This window comes from Typopeltis vanoorti, chromosome 20, assembly GCF_054136105.1.
Source record: "Typopeltis vanoorti isolate ZY-2024b chromosome 20, IOZ_Tvanoo_1.0, whole genome shotgun sequence".
In the NCBI taxonomy this organism is placed as follows: domain Eukaryota; kingdom Metazoa; phylum Arthropoda; class Arachnida; order Uropygi; family Thelyphonidae; genus Typopeltis; species Typopeltis vanoorti.
This window is the reverse complement of record NC_143568.1, coordinates 6,981,310-6,997,175: the sequence shown is the minus strand read 5'-3', so window position 1 is coordinate 6,997,175 and position 15,866 is coordinate 6,981,310. Positions and strand designations below refer to the sequence as shown.

Below are 15,866 nucleotides of genomic sequence, written 5' to 3'. Positions count from 1 at the left end.
ACAGAGACAAACAAAGCTTATTTTTTACAATATTCACATGGGACTTAACCTAAGTAAAATATTGATGTAATGTGCTTTGGAATATTTAAGCTACAATCGAGTTTTTACACTTTGCTTATAATCGTATTCACTCGGCTCGCTTTGACTTCTACTTATCCAAATTAATTCATTTACCTGGACTTATAAGAAAATTACTGATTTGACAATTTGAATGAAAAATAAATAAACAATAGCAATACACTTAAAGTGAATTAAAAATAATACAAAATAATGATAAATAAAATATGTTTTCAGTTTTAATTAAATTTGTAACTAAGGAGGAATACACAAGAGATCGACCAAAAATCGCTCCGCAATCGACGGGTTGAACACCCTTGATATATGCTGATGTCATAATCCAAGGTTGCTTTGACTGTAATTCAAAACAACCTAATCCAACCATGAAATTCGCTTATCAAACTTGAAGAAATGAAAAGACTTGCTATTAGCAGTGGCCTTTTTATGTCACTCCCACCCACAAAAGGTTTATTTATAAGCTTATAGTACATTCATACTGTGGGTGAGCCAAGGATTTTTTTTGTTTTTTTTTATTTGTTTATATATATATATATATATATATATTCAGTATATAATTTTTTTTTTTTTTTTTTTGGTTGGAAGTTTTTTTTTTTCTTTTTGCAACAAGTGCCCTGGTGTTGTACCACCTTACCCCAGTCCTGAAGATACTTTCAGGTGCAAACTTTGTTTGCTCACACTTGGATAAAGGATTAAACTAAATTTATTATAATCTAGAAACCTTGTTTTAGAGACCAAACATGAAACTTTTTTTTTGAGCTTCTTTCAGGTCACTAATAAGCTGGATAGTAGTTCTCACATTGGATGATGAAATTCATTGTTCACCTAAACACAAACATCCACATCAACAGTGGGGTTCAAACGTTCAAGCGCTTCCGTGATGCAATCGGAAGAATGATGGTACGTTGCGCCCTTCAATTGGAAAAGGCCTAAGGTTGAGTCTCATTATGATGGGAGGAATCTTTATATGGACTTTTTCAATCGAAGGTGAGTTAGCTGATCTCATACTGAGGTAGCAGGGTTTTTTCTTCCGGAAACTTGGGTTTTTCATCCCGCTTACAGACAAATCGGCCTTTCAGTTTACAGACAAATTTACAGACAAAAAATACTAGTTGTGGTGGTTGGCAGTAGATGGCGCTGATGTAGATGATTGGTAGTAGAGGTTCAATGTAGTGGTGGAGATGGAGAGTTGTACAATAGGTGTCCTCCCGCGATGAGTCTTCGGACTCCTTGGAGGTGTCACGAATAATAATAATAATAATAAACCCATAGCCTGTTGGTTGGAGAGCAGATATGCTAACCACTCTGCCAATCAGGCCAGCCAACAAATTTCAGACCCAATAATAGAATAACAGATAATTATTACTATTATTACAGCAACCTATATGCAGTCAGTAGACTCATCATGAAAAGCCCCCTTAATCAGCAACATCTGTCTTATTGAAATGTTGAAATCCTTATCTTCTGTTGAACTTTTCTTAACATTTTAATCAGATCTACTTTCAAATATACTGCAGATGTCAACTTTTATGGTAATTTAGACTATAACCTTGTCTTTGCCCACACAGTATGTTTTCTCCATTGATCTTGTTATTCATTTCCTATGGGGTTCTTCCCCATTCCCTTAGGATGCGTTGAGCCCTCCAAATGCGAGGGATTAAGTATGTATTTTATGACTGTAGATCAGTGTGTATTCACGGGGCCAGTTTTCCTGTTCTAAGGGATGAAAAACCTGAGTTTCCAGATGAGATAAACCCTCTACCTCCTATGAGACCGACTAACTCGCCTTTAGTAAAAGAGACCAGATAAATGTTCCTCACCTCATGGACGGGAATTGAGCCTAGGTCTTTCTGACCAAAGGACTTCTTCTTCTATACTGGCTGAGCTACGGATTTTGATCCTCTAATGATGCAAAATGGAATGAACTCCATGATTTCTCCTTTCATTGGTTTTTCATTACTGTGTCTGTTCACTTGATCCAAGCAAGATAGAAATTTTCATTTCTATATTGCTCTGATAGAATAACATAATTGTAACTGTAATGAAGGCTCTTTATTCCCCCCCCCCCCACACACACACCTATTCTATTCAAGCTTAGTCTTTGTTTAAGTATGGTTCTCAATGTACTAAGGTGGTGGAAGAAAAAATTCTGCATATCATTAGTGACTACGTCCAAAACTTGGCATTCAACCTGCTGCTTGTAATAGCTGAGGGGAGGGAAACATCGATAAATCAAATCTGGTCTCCTCCTTAAATGCTCTTTGTGTCTTCTGGTGACCTGAAAAGAGCCATTTAATGCAACTTATGCCCTTCTCTGCTTTTGTGTCTTGCACACATCCAGATATTACCATTATAACATGTGGGTGTGGGAGAATGAGGTCATTCATGGGAATTTTATAAAGGACATGAGAAGGAAGTGAAAAATGTTTTTCTTTGCATGGCAAGTACTGAATTTTCAAGGCAAGGTATGACTGAGTTTTTGGCTTCCTACAAAGAGACTTCTGACTCCCTGGATGCCCGGAAAATATTACTAACATCACCTGAAAATAATTTTAATTTCCTGTATCATTCTTCTCAACTTTTGCACAGTGTCTACAGAAAATTTCTTTCTCACTGTTATCAAGAATCCTTTATTTCATATTTCCTCTTATGTTTCATAAGAAACAGAAAATCAGAAGTTTCATAGTTCATTTATATCTTTATAATTCATATTCATCTGACAACTATTTTATAGCATGAAAACAAACGCATTCAGTCCATTCCACATGTGTGTGTGTGTGTGTGTGTGTGAACGCATAAGGTAAAGTGTGTGCATGCACGCACACATGAGAAAGAGAGAGGTCCACTTACCCTCACTTTTTTAGAAATTAACGGAGAAGATCAACAGCCAATTTCTTTACATCCTTGAAACCTACTGATTGATCACCATCAATTTTGATTATTCCAAACCTTTGGATACATGGCATGTATCCAAAGGCTTGGAAAAACACAACAGAGATCCACTTACCAAGCTATCCTTTTTATGACATTCCATCTTTTTGTTGTCACTTTCCTTTCTGGTTATTTGCTACATGTCATAGATGTTTCATTCTGATTTCCCACCAGTGCTGAAGTATTCCATGGCTCTGTACTTTCACTTATCTCTATTTCTGACAAACCATGTAACGTTCATTTATTCTGGCTTTCAGTATTGTCCATAACTAATGGGCTAAACTTTAATCTCCTTGCTTTATTCCATTTGGATGAGAAAAGTATTGTGAATTGTAATAACATCAAAATGAAGACCTGTGTTATTTCTCACAATAAACACTCATCTACTTGTTACTTTGATAATACTCAGATATCAAAGGCTAGATCACATTTCTTGCACATCTTCAAGAAATTTGATATCCTTTTTCCACTCAAGACACTGCTTCTCTCTTGTAAATCTGCTAATATGATTTTCAAAAACACTAGCTGTGTTTGACCTATGCTAAGGAAACTGTTTAAATTTTTTTTTTGTTTTGTTGCTCTTTTTATTTTATTATTATTATAGTAATTCCTGATTAGTGCGTCATTTTTTTTTATACCCAAATTCGAGTGCGATACTAAAATTCGATAAGTGTACTTATATACTGTGTTTCCCCGAAAATAAGATTGGGTCTTATATTAATTTTTGCTCCAAAAGATGCATTTGGGCTTATTTTCAGGGGCTGTCTTATTTTTTCATGTACAACAATCTACATTTATTCATGTCTGATTGGTCATTCGGAAATAAGTCTGGCTTTTGGACGAGAGGTAAATGCCTATGTAAATAGATGAATTTATCTCTCGTCCAAAAGCCACCTGCTTGGGTATTTACAAATACTTAATTATAATTTATATTATCATTTGTAAATACGTGCTCCATTAATGTCAATAATATTATTTATTTATATTTAATTATATATCAGTATTATTATTTTATAATTCAACATTCGTCGTGTGTTGCAACGGACGTTCTAAATGCGTCCGTCTGGCTGACGATCTTAACTGGGGCTTATTTTTGGGGTAGGGCTTATATTACGAGCATCCTGAAAAATCATGCTAGGGCTTATTTTCAGGGAAATACGGTACATCTTAAAAATAAATGTTACAGATTTTAAAAATTTTTGATCTATACATTTTTTATGGCTAACTATTTTAAAATTTCACTTACCAGGATGAAATAATTTAATTACCGATTTGAAACATTTTACGAAGTTATTTTTTAGTGGCATACTACACTATTTCCATGTATACTGTGTTCCAAATTTATGTCGTCTGCTTTACATAGCATTTTGCTGATCATATCTCATGTAGTTGTTTTCCTTATTTTTTTTAAAATTATTTTCCTAACCTTTAATCATGAGTAAGAGATTTAGTTAGCAAAAAATAGAAGTGTGAAAATAATTCAAAAAGTAATCTGATTGGAATAAAAAACTTCCAAGATAGGACAAGAACACAAAAATGGGCGAATCAACTGCTGAATATAAAAGAGAAAGGTAAAGCTGCTTTAAATTCATCATGCATGCACTTGAAATCAAAGTATTATAATGATTGAATTAGAGAGACTTCTTTTTACATGGATCGAAGATTGTAACCAAAACCGATCCTGCTAAACACTGGCCTTATTAAATCAAAAGCATTGTTTCTTTGTAACTTGGAAAGAAAGGGCTATCAATGATGGAAAAGAATTCCACTTTAGTGCTAGGTGATTTGAGCATTTCAAAAAAAGAAATAGCCTACATAAAGTTCTAATCACAGGCAAAGCTGCAAGTGCAGATAAGGAGATATCCAGAGATTTTGAAGAAAATTGTGTAAGAAGGAGACTATTGTGATCAACAAATATTTAATGTCGGTGAAACTGGCTTTTTTTTTTTTTTTTTTTTTTTTTTGGAATTGAATGCCTTCCAAGACTTTACTAGCCAAATCGGAGAAATCTCAGCCTGGTTATAAAGTAGCAAAGTTGAATCACATTACTGCTAGCAATATGCGAGCTGTTTGGAAGCACATTCTTCCACATTGCAAATGATTTAATCACTCGCAAGCCCAAAGAGGTTTCACGGAAACAATTTGAAAATAGTTTTTGTACAATCTAAGTTATTAAGCAGCAATGCATAGAGACTGACCCTGGTGAAGAGAGAACCAGTAAAATTTGCAGAAGAGGCAATAGGGCCATACCGTCAATTGTATGAAAAAAAGAAACAGAATGCCTGCCAAACTACATTTCCTCAATTCTTGGTTTAGAAGAGCAGAATAATAAATTTATATTCTGAATATGTTTTATTATCTTTCAGCTTCATGGTTTTCCTTTAACTAGGCCCTGAGACATATCCTAATTCTTTTATAAAAAAAATTAGGGGATAAAAAAGAAATCTGAGGAACGAATTATACATTTTCTCATCATCATCATCAAATTCCTGCCATGTACCCTCAAGGGGTGTACAGGATACGATAGTACTACACGAAAAATTTACATCATTACTAACTTCCTATCTACAATTTTCCTCCAAATCAGTCTGTTATTTGTCAAGACTCCAACATTACCAGATCTTATATTTCTATCGTCTAAGGCACTTTGTACCGTATCAATCCACCTATATCTTGGTCATTTTCCTGCCAACTTGGCAGAGAACACTTGTTTTGCTAATCTTTCCTCGCCCATTCTGTTTAAGTGACCATACCACCTAAGATTAGCTCTGCTAACGCATTCCTGGATGCTGACAATGTCAAGTTCTTTCCTTATGTTCTTGTTTTAAATATGATGTTGCCATTGATGCCATCTGTTCATGCCACTAATCTTTCTCAGGATTCTCATATGTCCAGTCTCTAGTCTTTGGTCAAGTGTTTTACTTCTGACACAGCTCTCAGATCAATAAGTTAAAACTGGTTTGAACACTGTCTTGTATACAGCTAATTTAGTGTTCCGACTAATTTCTCTCTTATTCCATATGAATTTATTCAATTGACTTCTTACCATACCAGCTTTATTGATTCTGTTGTCTATTTCCATATTTAATTTACCATCTTCACTAAAAATCGTGCTTAATAGCTGAAATGTTTTACTTGTTCCAAAGGTTCTCCATTCACAACACAGTTGACATTTTCAATGATTCTGCCTATTTTCATTGTCTTTGTCTTTTTATTGCTGACCATCATACCATATTTATTACAACAGTTATTCAATTTAGTTAGAGAATCTTGCAGACTTGTAGTGGATTTATTTAGAAGTATAACATCTTCCACATAAAGCGAAGAGTTGACATTACCATCTCCAGTTCTGATATCATTTTTAATAAGACTTTCCTTCATAATGTAATCCATATAGATAATGAATAACAGAAGGGATAATTTACATCATTGTCTCACACCAGATTTAACATTAAACCAACTTTCTGTACTTCCTTCAATTCTAACTGCTGACTTGCCACTCAAATAAAGACTAAGTATTGCTTGATATAATGCCCCATTGACACCATATAACTGTAGCATATTGAATAGCTTCTCTCTTGGCACCTTGTCATATGCCTTTAATAAATCGACAAAACTTAAATCCTTGAAGATCTTTGTTATATTCCGATGCTTTCTCGAGTATTTGTCGTAAAGTGAAGATCTGATCCTGACAGCCTCTATTTGACCTGAATCCAGCTTGTTCTTCACCAAGCTTTTCTTCCACAATTCTTCTCAACCATTTCTCAAGTATACTTTCATATATCTTACCAGGAACACTCAATATGGATATTCCTCTGTAATTCTCGCATTCAGTTTTATTTCCCTTTTTTTATATATAGGTTCTATGAGAGCCCTACTCCGATCATTGGAAATTCGTCCCTCTGTCCAGGCATTCTGAACTATGCAGTGCAACCACTGTAAGACTTTTATACCACCATACTTCAGCATTTCTGGTTGAATATCATCTCCTGCTGCCTTTCCACATTTCAAGCCTTTGATGGCTTTTTCTACTTGATGTATGGATATGTATTCCTGACTGCATGCCTGGTCAGTGTTTTTTACCACTGTGCTGTCATCACTGCTTGTTTCATTTAGCAGTTTTTGAAAGTAATTACTCCATACTTCAAGGATATCTTTTCTCCCGTTTTCATTTCACCTTTATCATCTCTCTCTCTAACTCCTTTTACAGCACTCTTTCCTCCATTCTTAAGCTTCTTCAACAACCTCCAGAATATTTTGTCACCTTCTTGATATTTATTTTCTATGTTCTTGCCAAAGTCCTCATATGACTTTTGTTTAGCTAGTTTTACACACTGTTTAGCTTTCTTACATTTGTCTCTGTATTCTCTAAGAGCACAAGCTGACTTATTTGCCATTAACTTTTGATATGCTTTCTTCTTCTTTTCCTTCACTGCTTCTTTAACTTCCTGTGTCCACCATGGAGTTGTAATTTTGCTATCCTTGCAGACAACTTCACCACATGCCTCTCTAGCTGAATCAATCAGGGTTTTCTTCAAGGCTTGCCACTGAATCTCCAAGGTTTGGTTCCTGTTCTCAAACTCTTTCATTTTTCCTTCAATAATCGTTGTGTCTTTTAGTCTACAGTTCACATCTGAGAGCTGCTCAACTTTTATTTGCTTTAAAACTTTCTTACATGTTATTCTTTTCAATATCAAATTCAATTTTATCCTGCTCAAGACTAAATAGTGATCACTTTTAATTTAAAATCCTCTGTACACTCTGGTGTCGTGCACCAGGGAGTGTACAGAGGATAAAAACATCACTATCAACAATAACATATTCAATGAGACTTTTCTTATTCCTTGCCTCTTCTCTCCATGTGAATTTGTGCACATTTTTATGTTGGAACATTGTGTTAGTAATAACCAGTCTATCTCCTGAGCAGAAATCCAACAGGTATTTGCTATTATTATTAGCTTTGCTCTTTTCTCCAAATTTTCCCAAAACATTTTTGTATGTCTAACAATCACTTCCTACTCTGCTATTTAGATCCCCAACAAGGACCAACTTTTCCTTTTTCATTGTATCAGTAGCTTTCTCTAGAGCCTCAAAAAATTCCTCCACTTCAACCTTAGTAGAGCCTTCTGTGGGACCATAGGCACAAATAAGTATCATTGCCCAGTTCCCCATTCTGATATTTGCCCAAATCATTCTACTTGACACTGCCTGCCATTCAAGAAGATGAGCCTTGTATTTTGTGTTGAATACTATGGCTACTCCTTTTCCTTGATTGTCATTGCCTGAATATAAAATTTTGTATTTATTGCTCAGAAAGATCTCACCAGTTTTTGTCTTTTTTGTTTCAGTCACCCTTATTATGTCGATCTGGTACTTATCTAAATCCTCCGCTAGCTCCATTTCTTTGCCATTTAAGCTTCTTATGTTGATAGTACCGATCTTTAAATCTGATGTTGAGTTGGGGTGTGTTTTCAGATTTGTTCCAGTAGCTGACTTTTCGCTGTTTGCCCTGGTTCCCTGGCGAAAACAACTGGGCCCTTGTTTAACCGGGATACAATTTGGTCGGCTAAGTTCCCAAATTGCCAGCCCATCCTCGTTCGTTCAGTATCCAGGTAGATACCCAACAGGGTGCAACACAACAAGGTGAGGATCGGACACTAGGTCAGAAGCCCTGGTCGGTTCTCTGCACTCCTTTAAAGGCTATGTGGAGGTCTCCTCTCAGTTAGTGCATTTTCAATTAATGCGCCTGTTTTAAAGAACGCATTAGGTGCATTAATCGAGGAATTGCTATATTTAGAATAAGTGCTTAACTTTTTGAGATATAAGCATTGTTCTGTAGTATATATATTTTTTTTCTGTTTAATTTTTTTTGGAACGTGGGAGAGGTAGAGGGATTGGATTACCATTGGTAGTGAAAATTTCAAAATGCATCCTTAAAGCAGAGCAAGTCACCAGTGAAAAGGTTGGACTCAAAGATAGTTTTGTTCTGGATTTTTACTTCTGGGTATGTTGCAAAAACTATTTTTATTATGTATGTATATGCCAAATTAAAAAAAAATATATGAAAGATTTGTGAACAGAGAAGATGAATAAAAATATTGAGAGTATTAGGGTGTGTAAAAAAGTGCATGATAAATGAGAACACCATAACTAAAAGTAACCAACAAATGGATGTATTGCTATTTAATCTTGAAGCATGCCAAATAACGATTTGTATAAAACACCTATGTTTTATGCACAGTGACAGACAGATCACTTACGCATTGCATGGAAAGAATGGCTGCCCATTAGATTGGTAATAGTTGGTGGCACAAATGACTTGGAAGATGAAAAAAATGTAGGAAGTGATTTAAGAAAATTGTGAGAAGTGAAGAATAATAGTGTTGTTGGTAAAGTGGTTACTGTATTGCCCAGATATGATAATGGTGAATTGAGGAGGAGAGTAGAGATAATGAATGTTAGATGGCTTAATTGTGTGAGCCATTGAGAGTGTAGATTGTGAATACACAGAGGTAATTTTGAATAAATGTTGGAATAATTTAAGGTAGATGGACTTGACTGCATTCGAATGGATTTATTGGACATTCGAAGCAGCTACTGTTTGCTCAGATTGCAGAGATGCAATATTATTATTGCACAGGCAACTCCATGTAGACTCATCAAAGCCTCATCCAATATTTGTGCAATAGCTATAATATATAGCTTTGAACTTTCACATTCATGGCACTCACAAGACTGGCAATATGGAACTCTGGCAACCTATTCCACTCATCCACCACTCTCCAAGGAAAAAAATTTACTCCTCATGCCCTTGCTCAACTTCCAAGGATGGTCCTCTAGTTGCCCCACCACCAGACCCCTTTTCTACCCATCAACCAATTTCTGTAACTCTGGCAATATGGAACTCTGGCAACCTATTCCACTCATCCACCACTCTCCAAGGAAAAAAATTTACTCCTCATGCCCTTGCTCAACTTCCAAGGATGGTCCTCTAGTTGCCCCACCACCAGACCCCTTTTCTACCCATCAACCAATTTCTGTAACTCGCAAATCTTCAAGCATTCCCTATAAGATCTATTCCATAGAGCTGCTACCATCTTGGTCATTTGCCTCTGGATCCTCTCCACCTCTTCTCATCCCCAAGAAACCTAGTTGACCAGATCTGTGCACAGTATTCAAGATGGGGTCTTATCGGCCTTATAAAAAGCTATAATAACTTACTTATCTCGGTCTGCCCCATCTGAAACAAGTAATCGGATGAGCTGTTTTAGCCACTTTTGCAGTGTCTTCTAAACTTCGCTCACTGTCTACCAACCCTCCCAAATCCCTGGCTTCATTAATTTCTAAGAGTACAGTTCCATCAGTATGGTACACAGCTGGTAATTTTTTTCCACCCCAAAATGAAGAATTTTGCACTTTATCACATTAAACTGATATCCATTTTCTTTTTCGCATATTGCCAGTCTCTCTTTAAATCATCCTGAAAATTTCAATGTAATTTTAACTATTGCTTTACCTAATTTTGCATCACCTGCACACAACTAAATACTTCTTCTCAGATCATTTCCTATATCATTAATGTACAAATTAAATAGTAGTGACCCAAGTCCAGAGCCAGTCCATGTTGCCCTTTATATTATCTCATTCGATCTATTCCTGGATTTTTGTCTTAACCAATTTCCCCAGTAGCTTCTTACTGGACTCTACTTCTTAATAAACTACTTTCTGGTATCTCTCCATCCAGTCTTGCACTCAGGATTTAATTGATGGGTGGGGGGGCGAGTTGAGTAGATGATTTTAGAATATACACTATACATTGCATATGACCTATTACTGAGCATCTGCAATGATTGCCAATACATGAAACCCGTGATCTCCTCAGGTCCGGCTCGGGCAAACGAAGTAGCGCTTGGTCTGCCTGAGTACTATCTCTTCACCTTGTGTTCACAGTGGCCATGATTCCTGAGAGCTATAGGGTATTTCCACCTTATGGCTAACTTCTAAGTAGTATAGAAATAGAAAACACAACATAAATAAAGATATTAATTTTAATTAGAAAAAGATTTTTGGAAAATTTTCTAGTGTTTTTTTTTTTTTTTTGGTGGAGGGCCTGTGCCCCCCCCCCAGGTGCACCACTGTCTCTGTTAACTATCCTCTTATCCACTTCACTAACTTTGTCCGTCTTCATAAGATGCATTTATTTATCAGAATTAATACGCTATTCTGATATGTCAAAAGCCTTTGCAAAAGTCCAGCAGTATCATTGTATATCCATTGCCTTTATCCACCTCTGCTGTCATTGTATTATAAAAAGTAAGTTACTGAGGCATGACTTCCCCTTCACAAAATTTTCTTCCATATAGTATCCCATTCCTGGACTTTTCCCTTAACCAACTTCTCCAGTACCTTGACCAAAACTCTGGTCAAGGTACTGGAGGTAACATAATCACTCTCACCAATTCGTGGCAATATGGTCACCTTGGTTGCAGACAAAGGTTACCATATTGCCTTCATAACATTTTTGACACACTTTTTTGCCACTTGCTTTCAATCTCAAGTTAATTCACCTGTGACAATTAGTGCATTTTGCAAAAACATTGCACGTCCTCACAAAGTCGCTCAGGTTGAATTCATTGAACAGTGATGCTTTGGACAGCATTATTCCACTTTGCATTGGTACTATGTACCATGCTGTGTAACTTATGACACAAAATAATTTATATTTCATGACAAAATTAACTTGTCTAATTAACCCTACAATATAATGTACGTCCAATACAATTTCTAACTCGTATTGCTAGGTTTTTAAAACAATTTAGCCATCAGGAGCATTCTAAACATAGGAGCTGCTACTTGTCCACTTTCTTGACTGGTATGTGACAAAGATCAAAACCAGTCAATTATTCCCTAATAAAAGTAGCACTGCTACCCCACCAACTACTAGATCGAGGGAAAACACTGATGACTCAACAAAGGTCAAAACCAGTAAGTCTTGTCTTGTCAGATGTCATCTCCTTCCAGGAGGTTGACTACCATGAGCTTCCACCATGTACTGTTTTGTGCTTCACTTTTGCATTCTTCATAGGACAAAAAGGTCCCTTCCTTAATATTTCTTATCCAATCTGTTCTTTGTCTTCCTATTCATTTTCCTTGTATCATTCCTTCTAGAAGTGTTTTTTTGTAGGGATTCATGCCTTAGTATGTGACCAAGGTTGATGGTTTTCAACAGACTCCTATCTTCTCCGATCATCTCTAATATTTCTAAATTAGTTTTTCTTAGTCCTATGGACTGTAAGAATTCTTCTGAGGATCCACATCTCAAAGGCTTTTAGTTTACTTTCGCAATATTTTGATATTATCCAGGTTTCTGCTCCATATAGCAGTATTGACCGTACGTAGTATTTGAACAGCCTAATTCTTGTTTTTGTGTGAATTTCCCTTGAGGTCGTAATGTTTTTCATGCTAATGAAGTTTGATCTAGCAATTTCTATTCTTAATATTTCCTTATCACACTTTCCATTCTGTGTAATTAGTTGACCCAAATATATATAACTCTCTACTTGATCTAAATTATTTCCTCTGATCTTAATATTTATATCAGGTATTTTCCCTTTTTCTCTTGTGTTACCAGCATGGTTTTGGATTTTTTGAAGTTGAAATAAAGTCCATATTTTTCACTTAGCTTCAGTGTCTCTTCTAGTAGGTTTTGAAGATCTTTTTTATTTTCAGTTAGCAGTACCGTATCATCTGCATATCTTAAATTGTTTATATTCCTGCCTCCTATGTGACTCCTTTAAATTCTTCTAATTGCTATTTTCAGTATATAGGTTAAACAATATAGGAGGAAGAACACAGCCTTGTCTGACACCCTTCTTTATGGGAATTCCTCCAAGATTTCTCTTGATATTTTTATTGAGGCAGTTTGCTCTCAATATAGATTTATCAGTAATTTGGTATCTTTACCATCTACTCCTAATTTTCTGATGCATTTGATTGGTTGTTCATGTTGTATATTGTCAAAGGCCTTTGTGTAGTCAATAAAACATAAGTAGACTTCTTTGTGCTTCTCTAGATATCTTTCTATAATAGTTCTAATGTTGAAGAGTCCTTCTCTAGTTCCTTTATTTTCCTGAAAACCTGTGTTTCATTAATTTCCATTTTGATTGTATGTTTATTTCTTTCTAAGATGATATATAACATAACTTTTGCTATCTGACTGATCAGACTGATTGTTCTGTTTTCTTCACAATTTTTTAGGTATTGGTAGGAACATTGAGTGCTTTAAATCTTTTGGCAGGTATCCAGCTTATTTTGTATATTTTTTTTACATATGTCAGTCAGTGATCTTATAGCTTTATCATCTAAAGTAGGGATGCAGAACCCGCGGGCTGCATGCGGCCCTCCGTTGATTTGCTGGCAGCCCACTTCACCGTGTATCATTGCAACTTTAACAAGTTGCACAATAGGTAATTTTTAAAAATGGTATATGCGCAAAGCAAAGTAGCTGTGACGTCATGATTGCCTGTCTACTTACTATAATCGGTTAGTAATAATGTTAACAATTTGTCATGAGTATTTTGTTTTCGTAAGTGCGGTTGCTACAATTAATTATCACCCCTAGGAAACGGTAAAAAATAAATTCTACAATGGATGAAGCAGGGCCCAGTAGGAAATGCAAACTACAGGATGAAAAACGGCAGTTTCAGGATAGCTGGACCAAAAAATATGGGTTTGTGCAGTCATTTAATAATATCGTGTGCTTGATTTGCAAAAGTGCTGTAGCCATATCAAAAGAATACAATACAAGGATACACTATGAAAGCCTGCATTCCGCATTTTAAAATCTACCCGAAGAACTACGTAAACAAAAAATTTTATTTTTGAAACGAGAATTGACATATCAGCAATTTTACAAGTTTACAAAACCTATTCAAGATTCGGAAATCACAACAGAAATAAGTTTTGAAATATCTTGCCTTATAGCAAAAAGGTGCCGACCATTTACAGACGGAGATTTTGTTAGATTGCCTTGAGATAGCTGCTAAAAGAATTTGTCTTGAATCAGCCAAAAATGTTGAGAAAATTTAGTTAAACAGGATGACTGTGCAAAGAAGAATTACTGCAATGTCGGAAAATGTAAAGGACCAATTAACATCTTATTAAAAGAAATTTGCTTATTTTTCATTAGCTATTGATGAATCAACTGACATTACTTCCACAGCACAGTTGTTAATATTTGCACGTCGAATAACGCAAGAGTTTGAGCTAAGTGAGGAGCTGATTGGAATGAGTTCATTGTCAGATCAAACGAAAGGTAATGACATATTCACTGGAACATGTCATTACCTTTTGGAACAGGGTTCCAAAATTGATTTAGATCCGACAAAATTATCAGCTATTATGACTGATGGAGCTCCTTCCATGATAGGAGCTAATTCTGGATTGGTAACATTATTGAAACAGCATTTGGGACGGCATGATGATGAGGTGATACATTTCTGCTGTGTAATCCGCCAGTGTTCCTTAAGAAACTTGGATTTGAACATGTCAAAAGTTGTGGTTTCAACAATTAATTATATAAAATCCCGTGGCCTTAACACCGACAATTTAAAAAGTTTCTTGAAGACATTGAAAGTGAATATGGTGACTTAATTTTTTACACAGAAGTGAGGTGGCTAAGTCGTGGACAAACATTGGAGTGGTTGCTAAATTTAATTGATGAAATTGAATTCTTCATGACTGAAAAAAAACAAAAACTTCCCTGAAATAAAAAATCCGGATTGGTTATGTGACTTAGCCTTTCTGGTTGACATTACTAATCATTTAAATACGTTAAATATGCGACTTCAGGGCAAAGATCAATTGGTTACTCAAATTTACGGCCACATTTTGTCTTTTCAGTGCAAGTTAAATCAATTTCAAATCCAACTGAAGTCAGGGAATTGCATCCATTTTCCTAATTATAAGAAAGTTTCTGAAAAGTTCAATGTCAACTTCAAAACTGTGTATGTTGAAAAGATTGATAACTTGATATCGGCCTTCAAGGATTGGTTTTCTGATTTGAAAAAAGTGAAACCGTTGCTAGATTTATTTAGCAATCATTTTGCCCGAAAATGCACCTGAATCAGCACAGCTTGAACTCATCGACATTCAAAACGATGAGAGCCTGTGAAATAAATTTAACGAAGGCAATTTATTAAACTTCTATCGTTGTGTCGATAAAAACAATTATAAATGGTTGCTAGATAATGCATTAAAATGTGCAAGCCTCTTTGGCTCTACATATATTTGTGAACAAACTTTTTCAGTCATGAATATTAACAAATCGAAAAATAGGAACCGCTTGACTGATGAAAATTTAGAATCAATTTTGCGGTTGGCTACTACAAAACTCGAACCAAATGTCAAATCCATACAATGTCACACATCGGATTAAATTCACTTACTTTTTATTACCTTTTTTGTAACAATTATGATAGGTATAAATAAAATAAACAATATATGGTAGATAACGTGCAAGTTTTTTTTTGGCGGCCCTCCCATAAGTAACAGTGGAACTATGCGGCCCTCGGCCTTAACAAGTTTGTGCATCCCTGATCTAAAATCTTTAGATATTCTGCCATAATTCCATCCATTCCTGGAGCTTTTCCTGCTCTCAGTTTCCTAATTGCATTTCTTACTTCCCAGGTAAGAATAGTATGCCCTCTAAATCTTGCATTGGCTTATCTATTCTATCATGATTGTAGAGTTCCTTTTGAATAATCTACCCATCTATCCCTTATTTTGTCTTTCTCCATTAAGATGTTTCCACTGGTATCTTCAATGCAATGAGAGCCTACCCTTTTGCAAGATTTGCTAGT

At 35.5% G+C, this 15,866-nt stretch overlaps 1 protein-coding gene across 1 annotated transcript in view; it reads left to right on the top strand.

Annotated features, from left to right (window-relative positions):
- The first annotated feature begins 8,939 nt into the window (after positions 1-8,939).
- Positions 8,940-15,866, top strand: part of IFT52 (intraflagellar transport 52) — a 203,819-nt gene continuing 196,892 nt past the window's right edge. Inside the window, exon 1 of the mRNA XM_090410486.1 lies at positions 8,940-9,010. The gene's annotated coding sequence lies outside the window, so the exon portion shown is untranslated. The remainder of the gene's footprint in view (positions 9,011-15,866) is intronic.